This window comes from Apteryx mantelli, chromosome 1 (genome assembly GCF_036417845.1).
Source record: "Apteryx mantelli isolate bAptMan1 chromosome 1, bAptMan1.hap1, whole genome shotgun sequence".
Classification (NCBI taxonomy): domain Eukaryota; kingdom Metazoa; phylum Chordata; class Aves; order Apterygiformes; family Apterygidae; genus Apteryx; species Apteryx mantelli.
This window is the reverse complement of record NC_089978.1, coordinates 90485642-90508752: the sequence shown is the minus strand read 5'-3', so window position 1 is coordinate 90508752 and position 23111 is coordinate 90485642.

Genomic DNA, 23111 nt, shown 5'->3' with positions numbered 1-23111 from the left:
TCTCTTCGCCACTCCTGGAGACCCTCCGACTTCCAGTTCAGCTGAATATATGGCTTGTGCAGTTTGTGAAGCTCTTGGCCAAGAGAAGATGTTGGTAGACAGACACAAGGAACATGGTCATCCCTGGAGTGAGTGAGCATTAGTCGCATATATAAGACAGACCATCATATTAATAACAAGAGGCAAATACAGGCAGGAATAGCTGGAAGCCCTCTATCAGAAATCCAAAGCTCTTTATGTGATATATGTACCAGCTAAGGAAGTGTACTGGCCTTTCTGGTAGCTGGGCTACACGACTTTTACCCCCTGAACCTCCAGGTATGTCTTCTCAAGATACACTTTGCTGGTCCGTTATCACTGATGCTAATATAGAATGAAATTCCCTCCTGGGTTCAAGGAAACTTAAGAAATGAACCTCTAATGCAAGACTGAATTCTCACCATTACGAACGCAGCTGAAGAGGAGACTGGCAGATATTGCTGCTCCAGTTCAGCTTTTCCGTGGCTTTTACTTGTGAGACTTGCTTTACTGATGCTGTTTGGAAAGACATTTGGCTCTGGAAAGAAGTATCTAATTATAGGCTCTAGTGCACCAAGCCAAGTTTGTGCTCCAGTTCTCGCCAAGAGGTCAAATGAGCTGTCAGCTAGGCAACAGGTGAAGGAGGGGGCATAATCCAGGCAAATGGAATTATTAACTGCTGGATTTCTATGTTTACCTCTTACTTGGCAAATAGCATGAATATAGTTGTAACAAAAGCCTTATATTGGGCAACAAAGAGTGGTCTTCAGTAATGGAGTCTCAAGAGAGTTTGTATTTTTTCCAGTATGTAGGTATTTCTTTAGATTTATCTTGTTTGTAAATTCCCAGTTTAAGAAAGAGAAAGGTAGAAGTCCTCTGCTCGTCTTGACCAGCAGGTGATTCTTACTAAAGAAACAGCTCACCCTGCTGGTTAATCGTTTCAAAAGCTTTCAAGTGATTTAATGTGGCATTGAGTTTGACTCACTTTATTATTTCTGATGGAAGACCTTATTTATTTCAGAGCTAATGGGTAAGAGTTAACTCACATTCCTCCATCTCCCATGACAAGAAAATAACTTAAAATTGGTTTATTTAAGAAATACATTGAAAACAAAAAAATGGAATGAAGCACCAAAGTATAAATCATGAGCAGGATTTATGGCATGGAAAAGTGATGTTCTTGCAAAAGAAAAAGAAAAAAGGAACCACTTGCCTCCAATAGCTAATATAGTGTAAGTGCTATTCAGAGAGCAGTTACTGCCTTTCTACCAGTACTAGAGCACCTCCATGCACAGTCTGAACCTATATTCTACTGTAAGTGCATCAGTGATTAAAACCCCATTGTCCATAGAGCTGAACAGCAGGAGATGCTGGTTCTAAGCAAGTAGACAGGTTATCTGTTTGACAACAGCTTACAATAGGTAGCAGACACAAATTATTACTCCCTTGGTACTTACTGTCATAAGAGTTGCTGCAAAGGCAAATTATTTGGTAACCCTGCACATATGATTATAGCATCATGTTAGAAGCCCTCTCATTATAAAAGAAGTGCCTTCTTGATCATAATCCCTTATTTTCAGATACTCATGATGTTTTGTTGGGAAGAGGAACCATTCAGTGGCTTGAAATTTACCATTCTTCACAGATTTATGGCAAACTTTTTTTACAGGTAGCAGAGTGATTCTTGAGATAGGTGAACACATGAAAATATTTTTTTCAGTCTTTTAGAAATACCACATTTTGCTATCTTGGCACTTGAGTAGCTAGAAATAGCCTTTAAAGTTCCAGGTATGATTCTTAGATCAGTCACAATGTGATCTTAATCCTGCTCCAAAGTGGCAACTGAGGACTGCTTTGGCTTGCATGCGATGGAGAAATCTGAGGAAACGAATTCTCAACTTGCTCTAATTTACATTGATAACAGAATCCAGGCAGTGCTAGGCTAGGAGTAAGAATAATAAGAGAAACACAAATCACATCTGCATCTGATTCTTCAGGTGCATCAAGATCAGCTCTGCCACACTTGAAAATGGAGCCCTCAGAATTGGCCAGAAATTCATTACCAGTCAAGACTGATTTCTCAGCCACAAGCAGGGCCACTGGTTTCACCTGTCATAGCATTATTTCTCTTTGAAACACTATGCAGATTTAAATATAAACAAAAAACAAAATGTATAGTCAAATCCCATTAATCTTTGCAGAACCCCCTGTCATCGTGGGCACAAATAGAGCAAGTAGATGAGACAGCAGCAAAGATGCATCACAATATATTGCCTGCCCTTAAAAGACTGCTGGATTTGACAGTAGCTGAGCAGTCAAAAATTAGCACAGATTAGTATAATTGTTAATTACAGAAGCTTGAAAAGAATACACAGCTTCAACCACAAGAATGGAGTTTATTTACCATTATGGACAGGGGTCTATACACAGCATCTGTGTGCACAGAGCATTGTCTTACAAATTCTGGGTCAGTATGGAAGCAACCTGGGTCACAGTTCTCAAAAATGGTAGAAAAAAGGCATTTCTGTGCTCCTAGAAAGAGGAGGGAGGGGTGCACATGGACACATGTGTGAGCATAAGGATATCTAGATGGAGAGAGGGGAAGAGGGAGAATTTCACTGTCTGACTTATGTTTCTGAGCTTTAATCCACTCCTAGTTTTTCAGATGCTACTTTCTCCTAATTTCTCTGGAAATATTTTGAAGGACAGTAATTTCTCCCAGGTGGCCTTTCACCCTAGAGACCACTTGATGTGTCTTAGTGTCCCTGTAAAATTGTTTTCCTGCAAAATCTCCTAGTGATTCTAATTCTTCTTTCTTTTTTACTTAAATCCCATGAAATGATAAAAGCCTTTCTTGTGCAAAATGTCATATAGATAAAATTCAGATCAGAAAAATAAAAAGGAGGAAAGAAATTAAGAGAACTGAAACATTTTTCAGTGTCTCTGACTCACCAGCATGGACTGGTTACTAGTGGAGGAGGACGGAGGACACTTAAGAAATAGGCTGGGTGCAGAAAGAGTAAGAATAACAGCCACTGTGATTGAGAGACACAGCACGTTAATACTTCAGGTAGATGCTACCAACAGAGGCACTGAGCACTCTGACCCTTTTTCTGCCAATGAAAGAAATTCACTAATGTGGTGGTCTGCTGACTTAGATGCTGACATAAATCTCACTGTATTAAAATGAAGTCTTCATTTCAAGCCTCCTCAGCAGACAGATGCCATAAAGCGCTACAGGATGCAATGCCTGTTGCAGAAGGTTGAACACCAAAAGCTGAAACAGCATCTCTCTCTCTCTCTCTCTCTCTTTCCTGTTTGTAGAAGGGATTGGGGTTGTTTTCCCACTTTAGTAAGGCACTTCGTATGAACCAAAGCTGATGAGCACACAAGCTATGGTTGTATTGAGCTTGGGCTGTGACTGGGATGCAGGACAGATGGCTGGGCAGACAGAAGTTTTTTGTAAAAACTTTATTGTCTACCAGCCATTTTATGAAGAGAGAGTGATAAGTGATGCAACACTTGGGAGAGCAAGTTATATTTCATGGTTATATTTCATGTCATGTTCAAAATGATTCTTCCATTCTGAAAGGCTAGAGCAGTACAGACTTTATGGGACATGATGACTTCAGCAAGAATTGAATTGCAGCTTGGCATGTAGTGGAGGATATCCTGGAAAAGAAATGCATAAAAATGTTCAAGCAACAAATGTATTACTTTTTCCAGCTTCTAACAGCACAGATTATTTTATTGTGAAATGACCAGAGATACAGCTATTGCAACATTGTTTTCAGAGGTTTCATGTAACAATTAATGACAGTGACTGGAATGATTTTGCACCAGCATAGACTCTTGACACAGATTTTCCGTTCTCCAAGATCAAAACATCAAACACGGCATCAGGCCATTCAGTTTTAACAGAGCAAAAACCAAAAGCTCTTCAGGAACTTTTCTAGCCTGGACAAAATACTGATAAGCCAATAAGCAAAAAGCCATTTTTGAAGTAGATTTTTGAGGTGAAGGGATTCTCAGTGTTATCTGTAAATTAGAAAACACCTTTGTAAAAAGATTTTATATTTTTATCTTTATGATAAGATGCAAGTTAACTAGACAGTCCATAGTCTATTGCATAGACAACATGGCAGTCTTTTTCTAAATAAATTTGGAGCAGACTATGCATCTGCCTAATTTTATGATGCCAGTTTATAGGACAACAAGAAATAATTAGATCAAGACCATCAATCCATCCTGACAGTGAAACAACAGTTGGATAATAATTTACAGTCATTTCAGATGGCCTGGATTTGAATTGGTGACCCAAAAGACAGGGGACAAAAATCCAAATGTGAGTCATCCCAGCTTTATTGTGATTAATTATCTTAATTTTCTGCTGCTTATTTGAATTCAAATGAAGACTCACTGAAATTCCTGCTTTGCAACTAGCTTCATCATAAAAATAAGGGAGTAATCTGACAAATCCTGAGAATTTTTACAGTATATGTAGCAAGCAGCGGCTTCCATCTCACTGGAGTCCATTCCCAACTGAAGATCCCATGGCCCCTGACTTCCCCACAGCTACCAGAGTGTATCTAACCACACCAGTATACAGTGCAAATTCTAGGCAGGGTACTTCATTTTTCACAAGCAAATCTGACAAATGGGGAATAAACACAACACCACAGGATCTATCCTACACATCACAGGCACCATCAGCAGCAGCCACATTTTTTATTTTAATAGTTTGACGTAAAAATGGAGCCAATATCTTCAGCCACAATTCTGGGTTCCCAGTCCTAGCCTGATTTTGAATTCAACAAGTGCCAGCCAATTACAGGAGATATCATGACATCAAGTTTGAGGCTGGTTGCACAAAACAAACAAAAGCCAGGAGTCTAGGACTGGAGGAGTGTGATCTTTAAAGGCTTTTTGAGCAAAAAAAAATGTTGCTATAATTTTGACAACATAATTTAGAGGCTTTTATATAGAGCAATCTACACCTCCGCCCCTCTCCACCTCGCCTCCCCCTCTGGTATTGTCTTGCCTGTCAATTATTGGAAGAAGAGCCTGTTCTTTAAAAGGCTTTTAAATTATTAGAAATTATTTGGAATATCATCTAAAAGCTCTCGAAAAAAAGAACACTACCCCCTCACACACACACACCCCAGAAAGTATTTATTTGTATTGTCAACTTAAATGTGCAGGAGTAATGTGAGAGTATGACTGGCTAACAATATCAGGGATCAGTAGCTGCGCTGACCTTGGATTTGAGCTACAGGAACGTTATAAGGTAAATCTAATGCTCTAGCACATGACATCGCAATGCCCATTTCCTTTGGTACTTACAATGCTGTGAGGATTGTATAGAAAGACTGAGGGAATTTGGGGCCATGACAATACAGTAAGCACTGTTGCTGTTAATATATGCATACCAGCAAGCAAAGTAAGCCAGCTGCACCATTTTGCCAAGTAAGCAACTTTGTTTTTAATGTAGGGTTTGTTTGCTCTGATACATAACAGACACATTCTAGTTCCTTCAAACCATCACTCTGACTGGCATTGAGAGATATTGTATTATAAATTTTACATTATAATAGTGTTTACTGGCGGAATAAATTGCATACCTGTATTGAAGTGATGGAAAAAAGACATCACTCATTATCACATTCAGCAGCATGCTGAATGCAGCAGTGAACAGTGGTAATCGTGCCAGCTAAAGCGATTTTACTTATGAAAAGTTGTTCAGAGACAGCTAATGTCTTATATGAAGCACGGGTATTTCCTATCTGTTTTAAGAAGGACTTTACAACCCATTGATAATGCATAAGTTTCCTCTATGCGATATATGTTAAAGGTATAAAAAATGTTGCAAATTATTTCTCATTTTTCTTCAAAACACCCCTTTATCTCCATAATTCCTATCTTACATGTTGCCAGCTGCTATTATTCATCCTTTTAAGTGGCCTCACATGGATTAGACTTATGCATTTAGCACAAATGTCACCATACAATTCATTCCCAGTTCTCCTGATCACTCCTGAAATGGTTTCTGAGGCACTGCTCTTCTTGAGATAGATCCATGTCACACACAAGGGATTTTCATCTTTTAATTTACCTTTCAGTGCAGGCATGGGGAGAAGAGCTGATTTGCTTCTCTTTCTTTAAATTTCATTTTTCTCATTGTTAGTGTCACTAGATGAGTTTCATCTGGCTACCTCTGCCTACTAGTAGACTTTTAGGGTGGGATTCATTCCTGGCTGGGACACCTCAGTTTAGGCACCAACATGTGGGTGTCTATACTTGGTTGAGGTGTCAGTGCCCTCATTATAGTCCAAGCAGACCTAGTCAATGCAGCACAGATGCAGCTCACGCAGAGCAGGTACTGTGGGTACTTCAAAATATGCTGCCCCGTCTCCAGCTGCTGAAAGACATGGGTGTCTGTCATAACTGTCGGCCTCTTGCAGAGGTCTTGAATAACCCAGAGAAAGAGTCTGGAACAGCTCTCAAGGGCAGTGTTTGTGTAACTGAGTTAGGTCCTAGATCTCCAGTATCCATAGTGGAAGCCAAGGTACTTCACTGACTTACAGATAAGCAGATCACAGAATCACAGAATCGCTGAGGTTGGAAGGGACCTCTGGAGATCATCTAGTCCAACTCTCCTGCTCAAGCAGGGTCACCTAGAGCACATTGCACAGGATCACATCCAAGCGTGTTTTGAATATCTCCAGAGAAGGAGACTCCACAACCTCTCTGGGCAACCTGTTCCAGTGCTCTGTCACCCTCACAGTGAAGAAGTATTTCCTCATGTTCAGATGGAACTGTCTGTGTTTCAGTTTGTGCCCGTTGCCTCGCGTCCTGTCGCTGGGCACCACTGAAAAGAGTCTGGTCCCATCCTCTTGACACCCTCCCTTCAGATACTTGTACGCATTGATAAGATCTCCTCTCAGCCTTCTCTTCTCCAGGCTCAACAGGCCCAGCTCTCTCAGCCTTTCCTCATAAGAGAGATGCTCCAGTCCCCTAATCATCTTTGTAGCCCTTCACTGGACTTGCTCCAGTAGTGCCACATCCCTCTTGTCCTGGGGAGCCCAGAACTGGATGCAGTACTCCAGATGCAGCCTCAGCAGGGCTGAGTAGAGGGGGAGGATCACCTCCCTCCACCTGCTGGCAACACTCTTCTTCATGCACCCCAGGATACCATTGGCCTTCTTGGCCACAAGGGCACATTGCTGCCTCATGCTTAACTTGGTGTCCACCAGCACTCCCAGGTACTTCTGCGCAGAGCTGCTTTCCAGCAGGTCAACCCCCAACCTGTACTGGTGCATGGGGTTATTCCTCCCCAGGTGCAGGACCCTGCACTTGCCTTTGTTGAACTTCAGGAGGTTCCTCTGCGCCCACCTCTCCAGCCTGTCCAGGTCTCTCTGAATGGCAGCACAGCCCTCTGGGGTATCTGCCACTCCTCCCAGTTTTGTATCGTCAGCAAACTTGCTGAGGGTGCACTCTGTCCCTTCATCCAGGTCATTGATGAAGAAGTTGAACAAGACTGGACCCAGTACTGACCCCTGGGGGACACCGCTAGCTACAGGCCTCCAACTAGACTCTGCCCCGCTGATCACAACCCTCTGAGCTCTGCCATTCAGCCAGTTCTCAATCCACCTCACTGTCTACTCATCTAACCCACACTTCCTGAGCTTGTCTATGAGGATGTTATGGGAGACAGTGTCAAAAGCCTTGCTGAAGTCAAGGGTGACAACATCCACTGCTCTCCCCTCATCTACCCAGCCAGTCATTCCATCAGAGAAGGCTATCAGATTGGTTAGGCATGATTTCCCCTTGGTGAAGCCATGCTGACTACTCCTGATCACCTTCTTGTCCTCCACATGCTTGGAGATGGCCTCCAGGATGCATGTGTTTGAATCTCACCCCCAAAGTCAGGTGAGATGAACCCCATACATTGTCCTCAGTTTCACTGCCTCGCTACTGTCTTTTGAAGTTAAATATAATTTGCACAGCATCCCTCCCCCAAAGCTTTTAGGATCTGCTAAGACTAGGAGTGTGAACACAGCCAATCTAGTTAGCTCTGCTTAACAAAGTACTGTGCATCAGTGAACCCACAGCAGTATTTTATATGCAGCCTGCAGTTAAGCCAAGTGAGGTGTCCAGCCCAGTAAGAAAGGTCTGGATTCCTGGCCAGGGTGGAGTATTTCCAAGAAAGCACAGCCACTCCAGGAAGCAGAGGATCCGCTTCCCATTGATTTTAGTTGGACTTAATGCATTGGGGCACCCAGTCCAGGGAGCAGAGGGGCAGAGGGACACGGCAGGAGGACGTCGTGGGTCAGGCTCTGCCGTGCTGCTCTAGCTGCCAAGTGGAGCGACTCCTCAGACAGGCACACACACCTTTGCAGAGGAAGGAATTTTTTCAGCACAGATTAGGCAATATCACAAAAAGGAAAGAAAGGGGCTTGCAAGGGTCTTATTCTACAACTGAATATGCACCTGTAAGTGCCAGCATCTCAGGGCGGTGTAGCTGTAATTAAATAGTGTAAACGTAGATCTTGAGAGGCAGAAAAGGTGTAATAATGGGGTACTAGTCTCCCTAACATTGCAGTTTTTCTAAATAATATGGAGGAATTATCAAATATCTCTCAGACCCACTATATTCCAGCAGAGGATGCTGCTATGTAGTAGCCACTATAGCAGCCCACCACCTCCCAGGATAAAAATTCTTTTTCACATACCAGTTTGTCCTATTTCCTCCAAAAGAATAATGAAATGGGAAACAGCAATATAAGCCCAGTAAATAAAAGTAGCCCTGTTCTTGGAATATCGTTTTTCCTAGTGATGCTTTGAAGAGTCAGACTCCTTTTAATAAGTGCTGAATCCTCCTCTTTGCCTGCCATAGGACATACCTCTCCAACATGTGGGTGGAATTCAAAAACTGCAGTTCAAGCCAGTTGCTGGTCCTAATACCAAGTTTCTGTCGACAAACAATAAGGAGCATGGCACTTCTGTGTGACTGAGCTGGTGTCTAACAGGGAAACACTCCTCCACAGAATCACAAGACAGACTTGAAATTAAAATAATTTTCAAAGCAAATTGTAGGTGAAAAACAAAAGGAGATAGATTGAAAATTGGAAGTAATGGGAAAATAAAGATGAGGTGTTAGTGCTACCTAATTGTTTTCCTTTTTTTTCATAATAAAAATGATTATCTCTCTAAATGTATGTCACCCATGCATTTATCTACATTTCTGTTTGTCTATCATTTACCTGTCTTCCACCTGCCTGAAAGTAACTACCTATTTGGAAAAGCAAGTTAAATTGTCTTCCTCGGGGAAGGGAGGGGAGAGAGATAAAAAGCAGAGAGAAAAATGATGACAAATCTTGGTGTAATCTGAATAGCAATGAAGCAAAAGCTACTCCTTGATGTGCCTATGAATCCTGTAAATGAAGTGGCCCTTGAATTAAATTAATTTAAAATCTGGCAAATATTACTCGGCATGTTTGTCAATGTGCTGTATAATTATTAATTTGTTCATTGAGGCAACTATATAAATAAATAGAAAGCAGAATGCCATGATTAAACTAACACTAGAAATCCAGGGTCAAGGAGCCCTGTTATACAGGGATCTAAATAGCTTTCCCAGGTCCTATTTTTACATCTCCATACAGATCTGCAGGTCTGTAACTGCGAATTAATTGGCACACATTTAGATGCCAACAGAGCTTTTGTATTCTCAGTGCACATTTTGTCTTCTCAGAGTGAGATGTTAGTAATGGAGGTTTTAATATTACCCCTAGGGGAGCACCAGAAAATCTTAACAATTTCCTTCACTAGAGTATTTTCATTAGAGCTAAATGCTGTGCAATTTACATTCGAAATCAGGTGTAGGGTAAGTATAATGTGACAAGACATGTTGCAATGTTAGATTTTTTTTGTTCAAATGTTCCTTATTTACTGCAATATACCCTCAAAAGATAAGCATGCAATTAAAATAAATATCTTGATTTTTAACCACTCCTAATTGGACTGTTATTGGGATAATAGGAGTACAAAATAGAATCTGGCTTAAAAGGACCCAAAGCACAAGATTAAAATATTACTCTATTTAAACAAAAATGTTTCAAGCAAAATAGGTTCTGTGCAGCAGAAATGAGTTCATCATAAGTAAATAAGACATAAAACCCTTCCTTTGTAGTACTAATTCAACCTTACGGTGCTTAAAATGCCAAGACCTCTGCATGACTCAGAAAAAAAAACAAAATCCTACCTTTTCCAACACAAAACCACCAAACAAAAAGAAATGAACTGGTATAAAAATCACAGTAAGAGCCCAATACAGTAAAGATCCTAGAGGACTAGAGCCAAAAAAGGACTGACATGTGGCTGAGGCTGAATTTAGGTGCTAGGTCTAATATGAAATTCTACTGTGCCATTGCTTGCATTTCAAAGCACCCATATTTCATCACTAACTTGCTTTTTCATAGCAACAAAAGAAGAAATTGTATGCTTAAAACAGGTTCGAGCAGCTCAGGGCCTCCTTCATGCCAAAACCTGATTACAGGATCAACTGTTTAAATGTTTCTCCACCTAAAGCCCTAAAAGGCTCAGTCAGACCAGGGTTATCACTGAAGAGGATCTCTACAGAAGGGAGGTGATCGCAGCACCTGCCTCTTGGCCACCCTGGAGATCCCTAAAACTGAGGAAAACAAACCATTGCAAAGAGACCTGCCAAGAGGAGGAAGCAATGATCTGAGCAATCTGCTATTCTCTAAAATTACAGCCAGTCTCAGAGCAGCAACAAGCCACATTATGATGAAGGAGGTCCAGATGCAAAGGATTCAGACCCAGAGAGCTGGAATGGCTTCAGGAATCCCCAGGCATGGCAAGCACGCAGCATAGCCCCCTTGGACTGATTAAAGCACAGGAGTGAGGTAACCTTCTCACTGCCTTCTCCTTTACATAGACAGGCCAGCAAGAAGGCACAAAAACCCCAGATGACTTTGGAGGGCAAAAATAGGCCTCGTCCTACCTGCACACACCTCATACCCTTGTCCCATCCCCATCATGGCACTCAGCACTATATAAGATGCACAGGAGGAGAAGAGAGAAGGGAGAGCAGTGGACACATAGCTTTCCAAGCACAGACTGGCCAGTGACACAAGCTCATGGCAAGATATATCCCCTGGAGTGACACAGGCTTTTCATGCTCATGAGTGGCAGGTGTGATTCTGCTTGTCTGGGCAGCATGCTTATTACACATGTTCATATCTTTCATTAAGGTGACCCTGCTGAATTGCTGCTGTTGCCTCCACCGTCTCAGTAGCTCACTGCGCCATCACCCTCTCAGATTAGTCCCAAACAGGTATTGACTTCCTCTTCCTCAGCCTTGGAAAGCAGGTAACTATCTCAGCTGCATGTCAACAACCAGCTAGTCAGCCAGCCCCCCAGCCAAGGAGGCTGCCTGGGGACATGGAGAGGAAGACAACTCCAGTACGCTCTCATCCCATGGAGAAGAGGTGCTGGCACTGCTCAGCCAAATCTGGTGTCTAACTCCACTTCCCCCCCTACTGTGAAAGAGCCACCCTTGTACAGCCTCCCCCTCTAAGAAGCACAGGGGAGAAGTCACTTCATGCCTGAGGTCTCTCCTGGGCAAAGCCATTAACTCTTTTGCAGGAGGTGAGCTAGCTCCTCTCTGATTTGGAGACCTCCCACTTTAGTCTAGGAACTAGAGGATTAACAATATGAATGGGAGGTGAGTTAGATTTCAAGTTAGTTTTCCAAATACAAAAAGTTCTGAGTGCCTCCCAGAGGTATTGGTAGATTGTACAGCCTTCCCTGGCAACTCTATATGTGCCACCATAGGAGATACAGATTTTTGCTGTTTCTCAGAGAAAAGGCCCATATTCATCCCACTTGACTGAGCTGTCCAGGTTAACCATGTGGATACTGTTGTCTCCATACAGTCAATGAAGAAAAGAGGCTCCTCTAAAAGGTGCTTTAGATGTTAGCAGGGTTAAGTTGCCCTTAGTGTTGCCTCCCTCTTCTCACTGGATACACAGGCAGATCAGCTCCTGCCTAAGGGGAAGGAATCAAGGCATAGCATACTGCCCCCAACAGAGCACACACACTAAGGCCTTGGGTGGATAGGACCAAGCTGTCAAGCTTAGCCACTACTCATAAAAAAGGCTGACAACCACAGTGCGCTCTCATATGCCCCCACTGGAACTCATGAAAATCGGGTGCTGGATTTTCTGATATTACTGTAAATTGCAGCCTTCTGCTGTTAAGAGCTGTATGAAAAGCCCTTCATAAATTTTAATTAGAATACATACTGAATACAAGACAGACTGAAATTATATGAATGTTTGAAGGCATTTCGTCCAACATTCTGAGGAAGGGTGATTACAAAAGTTCAAGTTACCACTGAAACTTTAGAAAAAAGAGTAAAAATTAGTACATGGATCTTTTAAAGGCATTTACCAAATATTATGTCTCAGAGCAGCAATACATGCTTGTGAAGTCTTCATGACCTGACAGATATTTATGAAGTCTGCACTGCCGTCTGAATAGTCATGAAATCTCTGCAGAGCAATAAGTAAGAAATCTCTGGTTATTACCTTGTCTTTGCACACCAAAAGTATGGGCAAGAACCAAAACACCTGGTGAGATGCCAAGTTAGGAACTGAAACCTTGTAGTCGTAAGCAGTTTGGGGAACTCAGTGTGAGCAGTGAGAAGGAAATCAAAGACCTTGAAGAGCTCCTAAATATTAAACAGCAGGGAGAAGAGGGGAAGGAGAAAGAGGGGGACTAGGACCAAAAATGTTCCCAGTTCATGGAGACATGACAATATGAGGACTCAAGAGGTTCTGCACTCTGTAAAGGCCTCAAGCTGTTAGACATCATGACTCTCTACTAATACTACTCTCCTACTAATACTACTCTCCTCATCCATTGAGCAAGTCATTTCATTGTGGAAGGCTGTCAGGTTGGTCAAGCAAGATTTCCCCTTCATAAATCCATGCTGACTACTCACAATCATTTTCTTGTCCTTCATATGTTTCAAGATGGTTTCCATCACCAACACAGAAACTGAGGTGAGGCTGACCAGCCTGCAGTTACCCAAATCCTCCTTCTTGCCCTTCTTGAAGATAGAAGAGACTTTTGCTTTCTTCCAGACATGGAACATGGGCACAGCTATGAAGCAAACAGATTCACCTCACCATCTTGGGCGCACCACTAGTACTGTAACAAACAGGGAAGTGCAGAGTAATGTCGTGAGATTGAATTATCAAAATCAAAAAGAATTTGTCAAAAAAGAATTATAGAGTTGTGTTTCAAATTTAAGATGTATTGTTTGGTTTGCTGGGGTTTTTTACAGTTTCACAGAAAATTCAAATGATGCTTTGACTGTTCATTAGAACAAACATTAATACCTATCTATTAACACTGAAATACATTGCAAATGTTTCACTGCCAAGCATTAGAATTATTTAAAAGTGAGAAGGAATCAAACATCCCTTTAATTTAGCTTTAGAAAGTTCGATATAAAAGTGTCCTGAACATAGGAAAGAGCATTATTAAAAGCTGCAACCAAGTCAAGAGTTGTGGTTTTTTTAAAAGGCTATGTTTGATCAACAAGCTGCCAATCAGAATTGACATAACACCATCCAATGGACTTTAGATCAATAGTCTAACAATCTTCTCCTGTCACATCAATGATATACCAAAGTTTTAGAATGACAGCTTAACAACAGGAAGGTCTTACCATCCATTCTTCATATGATATCCCGAAGTGATTACAAGACATACTGAAGAAAAGTGACATGGTGATTCCCATGAAACAACACAGAAGAAATGTAATGGACCCTTAAAAGTTACAATGGCCAGTCTTGATCAAAAAGATAGCTACATATAACAAACAAGGAAACCAGATCACCTGGTTGAGTTTGTAGAAAAGATGCATGTTTCCTTCCAGATGGGGCCTTAGATCTAAGTCAGAAGGAGCTATTAGGAAAATTTTTTGAATACATCCAGTTTACATCCAGTCAACATGTGGCTTAATTAGTTAACATTAATTTTGTGTTTTACTAAAGCAAATGAGAGGAGGCATAATCTAGAACAATTATAAGTTTTCTGAGACAGAACTGATGACTTCTGGATGCTAGTCTGTGCAACAGAGGTGAAAAGGCATCCAAATAAATTGAACAGCAGTCACTGAGATGGAACAGCAGTCACTGAGATGGATCAGCAAGGTTTACAAAATAAGACCTGTGAGGGAAGCTAAGGACAAAACACATGTACTGCAGAGAGGCTGGGTCTGCAGCCTGGGAGCAAGAATTGAAGGAGATTTTTCAAATGCTCTAGAAGGTCACAGAACAGGGCAGACATGCAAGGAATCTCCACGCTGTCACTACAGGTTTCATCGCTGGGGAGGCAGCTGGTAAGTGAATAGGTCCATTTGCCTGAAGGGTGGAAAGTTCAGAGGAGATATAAATTAAAAATTGAGCAGAAAGGATGTAGGGTCAAGCACAAGATCCCAAACAAGGCTGAGCTGAGCGCTGCCGTGGCCATCAGCATAAACTAGATCTCTAACAAGAGGGGTGTTGCCATGTTGATGCAGGTGAGAGGGAAGGAACTGATTGTATTAGGGCTTTAAATCCTTAGGGCAGCAGATACAGCAGGTAGCTATTCAACTGAAAGTCAAAAACCTACTTGCCGGGTTTTTAACTATTACCTAACACCCATGTTCTCATCTCCTCACTTCTTAAGGTCTCTCCAAATTTATCAGAACCATAGCTACAGTTTCTCAATGTTACTGGGATTTAAACAATAATGAATTGGGGGCAGAGGGTACAAGGCAGCTCAGAGCAGCCAGTGTGATAGAGAAGAGTCGGAGCTCCTGGAGGAAAATTATATCTATAGCAATGAGGGAGATGCTTGGAAGGAGAGAGTGGAGTAGCAGGGAAAGGATGAGACGGCTAGCTGTCAGCAACCAGGGCTCTCAAGGACTAAATTTCTACCTATCAATCAGTAGGCTATAATGCTTTCAGGACCCCTGTCCCAGAAGAGTTGAGAACTTCCCTGTGGACATATCTCTCTAAGCAGGTTAACAGCAGTGCCTTTCAGTGTCTAGAAAAGAGTCACCAGGACTGGCTTTTCATATCATTGCTCTCCACTCTGCCAACTCTTGCCTGCTGCTTTGGCTGTAAGCTCCTAAGGATCATCTTTGTGGACAGAGATTGTGACCCTGAACCACAGTTTGGGCTCCTCAGTGCCACAGTAATACAAAGAAGAAGAAAGAGGTGAACACATGGAAAGCTTGCACAGATACAAGAGCAGACTTTACATCTGCAGCAGGACACAGGCAAACATGCATCACAGCAAGAAAGGGACAGAGAAAGGGTTCCCTCTCAACTGACAGCTGAGACCACCATGGGCTGCAAGAGACTTCTGCAGCCCGCTGTTCTAGTGTAACATCAAATAGGGCCACAGCAGGACCAAGCTACATGTCTTGACTCAGACCAGAAACAGAGGAGAGGAGCAGCACCCACACAGTTGAGCTTCCATCTCAGCTGGGACATGGTTGCTAAAGCATGTTTTCTGCCTCCTAGTTGGAGGGTCCTAGTCTTGTAACACTAATGAGTCTCCCTTGCTCTGCTCCACCTGTGGAAAATGAGGAGTTTTTATTTTCACTGCCCTGATAGTGGAAAGTCAGGCAGAGTAGCTTAAACCACCAGAGCTCAGAGTGAGGTGAAAGGCTCAAGCAAGAAGGCACAAGCACCAGCTGCAAGGCTCAGAAGCCATTGCCATCAACTTCTGCCCCTCAGGTGAGACTCATGTCCAGTTGTGTGAGCCCTTCTCCTTCTGACCAAGCTCAAAGCCAGACCAGTTAGCCTAACTCCTCCTTTATTCCAGAGATACATTATTCTCTTAAAATGCACTGAAAAATGCCTATGCACTTTTTCTTCCTTTCTGTAAGCTATTTGCTTTAATTTAATAAATCTTTTCCTTTTGCATTGAGTTTGTTCCTGTTCCCTTTAAATTATTTGGAGTTTTCTCATTGTCTTCAGTGAAAGGATCATGGGTGCCCATTCAAAAAGGATTTCTGATTGGGAGCTGATTAAATATTTAAGCAATTCTAGATAGAATGCTCATTTTCAGGGACTTAGTATGGCCCATCTAATTAAAGTTAAGTGATTCCTCTGTGGATAAGTCTTCTTATGTGAGTAACAAGGAGCACATAGATAAGGGTAAATAATTCTTCTAGGTTATCTGAAATGTGGACCCATTAGTAAACAGTATGGCATTCAGCTGAGTGAAAAATACTCTTGAAGAGATAATTTCTCTTATGAAAAGGAATGACTTGGACTATAGAGATGAGATCTGATGGTTTTTTGTACTGGAAATAGACTCATTTTTGTGTTGCCAATATTTACCTTCTTCGGAAGCTTTAGCAATAATATATAATCAATCTCAGCCTCATAACACGGCCAAAGGCTGTAACCAGTTGGAAATGCTGACTGGCAGAGCGAGGGAGACAGACTGCCTGGGAGCGGAACAGACGCAGGGCTGAAATGCACTGGAGATTAAAGTAGAACTTGGGAAGACAGCAGGAGAAAGCTGACTGAAACTGCCCAAAATCTATTATAAATTCATCCTGCTGTCTTTCTGCTCCCACTGCTCACAATCCATAGGAGAGAGGTAACATTACAGGCCCAGGTTATTTTGGAATTTATTTTTGTCTACTGATTAAAATTGAAACCTACCATGTCATCTAATTCTAGAACATATCAAGTTCCTATACTTGGTATTTACTGAAGTTATTTATTAAGTATCATTTGTTTTCTTTTTTAATATAGTTGTAATTCAAAAATAATGAGAAAGTTTCATGAGAAGGAATGGAACAGAAATTTTTCCAATAGTTGAATGAAATAGTTGATTAATTTTGAATATTAGAAAACTATGGTTTTCAAATACTATTTTTTTCTCCTTTTCAGAAGAAGTAACAGAAAAGCATGAAAACTTCTCTTCACACATTTGAAAGAGGAGCTACATCTTTTCAACTGACAATGAAAACTTTGTTTCAGAGAATACAGAAAACACAGGAAATAAAGTTCTCCTTAAAACATTTTTGTTTCTTGAAAAAAAAGACTGCTGACTGCTTGTCCTAGAAGGAACACATTTAATGCATGATGAGAAGGAATGATAACATCTTGTTCTGTGCCAATTTTTTCAATTATTTTAGACAGAATTTTTTAAATGTGGATCATGGACATGAACATAGTATCTTTCTCCTGTAGATAAATGGAAAAAATGCTTCAGTACTGAGAAGGAAATGATCTCTAGCATCCTTTTTAAAAATGAAAACATGTAAGTGATAAAATATCAGTCACCATGGAATCTCGATACACATCAGGCTCTTCTCTCCCAGTAAGATCCTCAGACATTAAGGTACTGTTCCACTTTCTGAGTCTTAGTTGATTATAGTATTCATTATTACACTCATGATGTATTCTGTATAGGAAGAGTTTAAGCAGGTTTTTTTTTTTTTTTCTGTGATAGTACATAGTTCAGATGGGGTGGGGGTTCCTTTTTTCTTTTAAAGGGTGATGGGGATATTTTGCTAGTGATTAAGGCTTTGATCTTTAGTCTAGCTTTAACCATTTCTCATGGGCACAAAATTTACAGGCACATTTTGCAATGTAATTATTTGTGTCTGCAATCTAGTTACTTAGATGTCTGAGTCCCTGATTGCATCCATAAGTCAGAGACTTGGACATCTAAGTGATCTAAATTGCACCTGCAACAATTTGCACCTAAAATGTCAAAAAAAGGATATAACAGATAGAAAAGGAGTTCAGAGATGGGTGATGAGAATAATTAGGGGCATGGAAAACCTCAGAAATGAAAAGAAATGGAACAGAATTGGACTGTTTACCTAAGAGATGAGATGAAATGAATAAAAGGATCAAAAGTGGAGGAAATGAGAAGCAGGATAGAAAAGATGGATGAGGTACTTTTATTCCCCCTTTTTCATAATGCAAGAACAAAGAGACATTTCACAAAATTTAAGCAGAAGATTCAAAACTTATACAAAAGGAGATGCATTTTCATACAATTAACATGTGAAAAGCCTCACCACATGGCATAGTGAATCCAGCAGGACTCAGCAGAGGGTAAGATACCTGGGTAGATGTAAATATCCAGGCATGTAATAGTAAATACTCAAAAATATTTTAAGAGGCAGCAATTTCAGAGAAGAGTTAATTACCTTCCTGCCTCAAGGCTTCAACTATTTTTTGGTAATACTAGGGGGGATCTTTCCTCAGGAGCAGATTAATTTAGACATGCCTGACATAGGATTCCTCATACCTTCTCCTGGGGCATTTTGGGAGGCTTCTGGTTTGTAACAGATTACTGGAGCCCCAAGAGAGAGCCACACCAGCTCAGCCTCTCTTCCTAGGAGTACACACAAAATCAGAGGCCCTGTCAGAAATTGCCACCGTAGGACTCAAGAGGACTGTGAACCGGAAGCTCGCATCTCTGCTACCTGGGTGTTAGGAAATACAACTCAGAAGTTCATAGGTTTCATGACAGACTAAGGAATGTCATTATACTATTTATAGAACTAGAATGTGAACTAGTGTAGGGACATGAAAATCTGCACATGAGAGAGATTATTGGAACAGATGGATTATTGGATTATTGATTAGCTAATATAATGCACTGTATTCCACACCAAAGAAGTAAAGCTGTTAATTTACTTCCTTCTCACACTGGATTTTTTTTTCCTTTTCTGAAAAGAAAATGAAAAAAATGCTAGAGAGATACCTCCCTCACAGATTCTGGATAGGCTAACCTCTCTCAGGCCAAGGAAGAATATAAAGAAGAATTCAAGAAAATTTCTGATAGAAAGAGAGATGGTTAGGACATTCAGAGGTAGGCAAAGGAACACATCAGGTACTCTCCCACCGCTGATTGGTGTCTGAACCACTAATCATACTCAGGTAGATTTTGCTCTTCCAAGGAGACTTGTTAACAAATCAGTGCATTTTGACACCAAAAATTACTTTTCTTTTTTTTTGAAAAGTTGCTGACTTGTTCTTTGTGTTTCTCTGCTTCAAAGGCAGAACTTACCCAGGCTGCTATATCCTTCCATTCCTTTTAATTAGATGGCATAGCTGTGGAAGGTCTGCAGAAGGACAGACTGAGAGCCATGTGCCAAACATGAGAGAGAACTTGGCAGTTAGGACACTCCCTGAATGGTAGGAGATCTGTGTTCAAGTCTCAGCTGGAAATCAGGCAGGATGTAGACTTGGGAAATGGTCCTTCACAGTCTTAGAGGAGCTGCCTAGGGAGCCCTGTGAGAAAGGACTTAACTGACCTTCATTTCAGGAGACAATTCCAGTCTTGACCACCAGAAAACACAGGTCTGGTCCACGGGGGGCCCTAAAGCCAGACCACTGTCTTGAACATTTTGGTCCTGCCTGGTTTTCCATTTAGTCTTGTAGTTTTTAATAATGCTTCTTGTATGTATCTAGTTTTCCCCTTGTATCATAGGTAGGCTCTGGGGACTTTAAACAGGTCTGTAAAATCCTGGGAGCCTCAATACACTAAAAATGTCTTACCCTCAGATAGAAACTGTGTTCTATGTGCTGAAGAAAATGTAGGAAAAGGCACAAAGATGGAAGTTTAGTAAAAAAGATGCAGCTGGGTGGAGGGCTAACCCCAATTCCCACCTAAATAGTCAGAATCCTTCTACGGCCCTCCATGACCCTGGACCGGGATCCAACAGAGCAGTAAGAGGTTAAAGAGGTTACGATAGGAAAGAAGACAAAGATGTCCATTTTGCTGAAGATCTGTGGGAAAGAATTACAAAAAAAGGAAATAAAGAGAACAAGAGGAATTAGAGGAGAGATTCAGTGAGGTGAACTGTACAACCAGAGTAGCATACAAGGAAAATGATTTTGACAGATCAGGGGTCAAGGAGCAAGAGAGGGAAGAAGGAATCCAGATTAAAAGTCATTGCAGTGTTCAACTGCAGCTGAAACAATGGTGGCATGAATATACACTTTAGCTTCTGGGATTAAGAGTTTAGACAGCATCTCTGAGATGCAGAGACAACCAGCAGATTTTGGCAACTGTTTGGATTTAATAGACCAGGAACTTTAATATGCTATATTTGCTTCTTCTGATTTCTTCCCTTTTATGTGAGTGAAAGGGTGCCAGATTGTTTGATCAGCTTAAACCTCTTCAAAAACTGAAGGGCCTAATTGACAACTTTCTTTTAAAAGCAAGTGTAAGAAGCCAGAATGGTCCTTTGTCTGCTGAGTTGTTGAATCAAGGGCCACGTACTGACACTGTGTGTCACAGTCCAAAGAAAGGGGTGCTTCCAAGGCTGAGGAATTTTTCTGGTTCTGGGGGGGTTTGAAAGTCTGTGAAACAGAAAAGAAAGCGTAGTTGTTACAGCAACCTGCAAGGAAACACTAGACACAGCCTAGTTAAGTGGATCTCAGAAAAAACAGGAGAGAAAATATTCTCAGCTGATAGATGGCTAAAGGGGTCTTGGACCCGAAGGAAAAGTGTCTAGAAATTGCTTGGGAGAATGCAAGTCATCCTGGGTCAAAACTGTGTCAACAACCACGCTATAAATTTAACAGCACAATCAAGCTCCAGTGCTAGGAACACTCTTAGTACTGTCCAGTTTTCTAGTGCAGATGTACCCACTTTGACCTCAGCTTTGGGGCTGCAGTGTATACACCAGGCTGCAGTTTGGGACTGAATTTTAAGGGTAGGGGCAGCAGGGGAGAGGTGTTTCCCTCTTGTTGTTTTACTGTTTCAGAATGCAAGTGCCCAAAATAGCCATATCTTCTCATACTCTTCCCCCAGCTATATTGAGATGAAGGGTGTTTGCTGGCCAACACCAGGTAAATACAATGCAGACATCCACATCTGAGTCTATACTCCCTAGTAGAGAAAATTTTTTCTCTAACGTACAATCCACCTCATCATAACATAGCAGCTGAGAACTGCTCAGAAGAATTACATCCAAGAAGTATCTGTTTCTCTTCATGTCTCTCCTATTGCTAAAGAGTTTTGGAAATAGGCCTTTTTATTTTCCTGGTAAAGGAGTAAGTGAGCCCAGAAGGTCTCCTCACGAGAAATGTCTGAGAGAGGAAGCTGTCTTAGGCCAGTTGTCTGTTAGGATAGGGAAGCAGCTCCTGAAAATCTCCATGGGAAGAAATGTGGCAAAAACAGAATTCTTCCCTCAACCTCATCCAAAACAGAAACAGAAAGCTCAAAAATTTCCACCTTTCCACAAGACATGATTCAGCTCCAACGACTTCAAATCCTTCTTCAGGAATTACGTGTGAGAGTTGGCAAGAAGAAGGTTAGAGATAGGGGGCTTTTGTACCCTCTCTTTAAAAAAAGCAAAAGAATTTGCCAACTGCCATGAAATCAACTTTCATTTCCATTCATTTCCCTGATGCGTCTCAGAAAAAGCAGGCTGCAAAAAGGTGGCCCATCACATGAATTCTGTTTTTCCTCACTTTCAGGAAAACACATTGCTCCAGTGGACTTAAAATATAAAAGTAACAGTTTAGCTAATCACACAAGAACCATATTTGCCCTAGACTCCATGTCCCATTAACGTCCAAAGATTTCTGATCATGCCCATACCAAACAAATGCAAGGTCTCACAGAAGCTACAGAGTTTCCCTTGAAGGCAGGGGTTTGTCCAAGGACTGCTGAGCCAACATGGAGGGCTTTTGAAAACCCACTCCAAATTCTGCAAGACAGTTGTCTAACAAGGCTAAATACAAATACCATTCAAATACCATTCATCTATAAAGACAGAAACAGTCAATTACCTATTCAATCCTATCATATCTGAAACGGGAGAATTTCCAGGAATTGAGTGAGTCAAGTATAAGCAACGGCTGTAGGAAGTTGTTCCTCCGGAGAACAACTGATTAGCAAACTAACATGGGCAGACAGACCTTTCATTGGGAGCCTGTTCCCTCAGTTTTGGCCTAAATTAATTTTCCCTTGTCTGAGTTTCTCAGCTGCTCTTTTTTTAATGTGAAAAATGCAACTATAAATCTGTATTGCTTTCACTGAAAATGCAAAATAATAGAACACAAAGAGGAATTTACATTGCAAAAATGTTTCTGTTATGGAATTAATTTCATATCATTTTATACTTCTCAAACTTATAATTTTCTACTACTCATACCTTTTTTTGGCCAGAATGATTGTTAGTATCATCTGGTCTGACATGCAGCATAACAAGGGCCAGAGAAGTTCATCCAGTAACTCTTGCATTGATCCTAATAATTTACATTTGGATTAGAATATATCTTCTACGAAGACATCCAGTCTTCATTTAAAAACTTAAAAGCAATTGAAAAAAATCTACTATATCTCCTGGCAATCTGTTTGAATAGTTAATTAAATGTTAAAAACTCACATCCTATTTCCAATTTTGCTTTGCTTTAACTTCAGCCATTGGGTATCTTTGCCACAACCAGGAATCCTTCAGTATTCTCCACGTTTCCCGCTGACACAGTGCCAAGCACCCTGCAGTTAGCACTGGTAGGGAATCTCCCCTTAAATAGTCTTTCATTTGAAAGTGTTGATCCATTAGAAAAGTATACATGATACAAGAGCAAGTCCTGTCCCTGCAGACCCCAGTCACTCTCCATAAGGAAAAGTACCCCCAGCCTGTACCTGTGGGAGCAGAAGGGAAACCAGCTCTGCGCTGTTACCTGCGTTCACCTCATAGACCGCAATCCTGCTTCTGAGCTGAGCTGAGACCTGACATGCGGAAAGGCTCACCCTTATGGTTATCAGCTTCTAACAAAGTAGCTGCACCCACGGCGTAATAGATCAGATGCAAACCCCAAGGATAACTCCTAGGGACACTGAAAAGGTGAACAAAACTGCAGGTAAAACAAGCGTCCCCAAATAACCAATTCATGGGTTAGAAGGACATCACACAGACCCAAACGCCTCCCTGAATAAAGTCTCGGAGGTAAGAAGGAACTTTAAACCAGGTGTGCTATTTGCAGCTGAAAAATAATTGGGTACTTGCA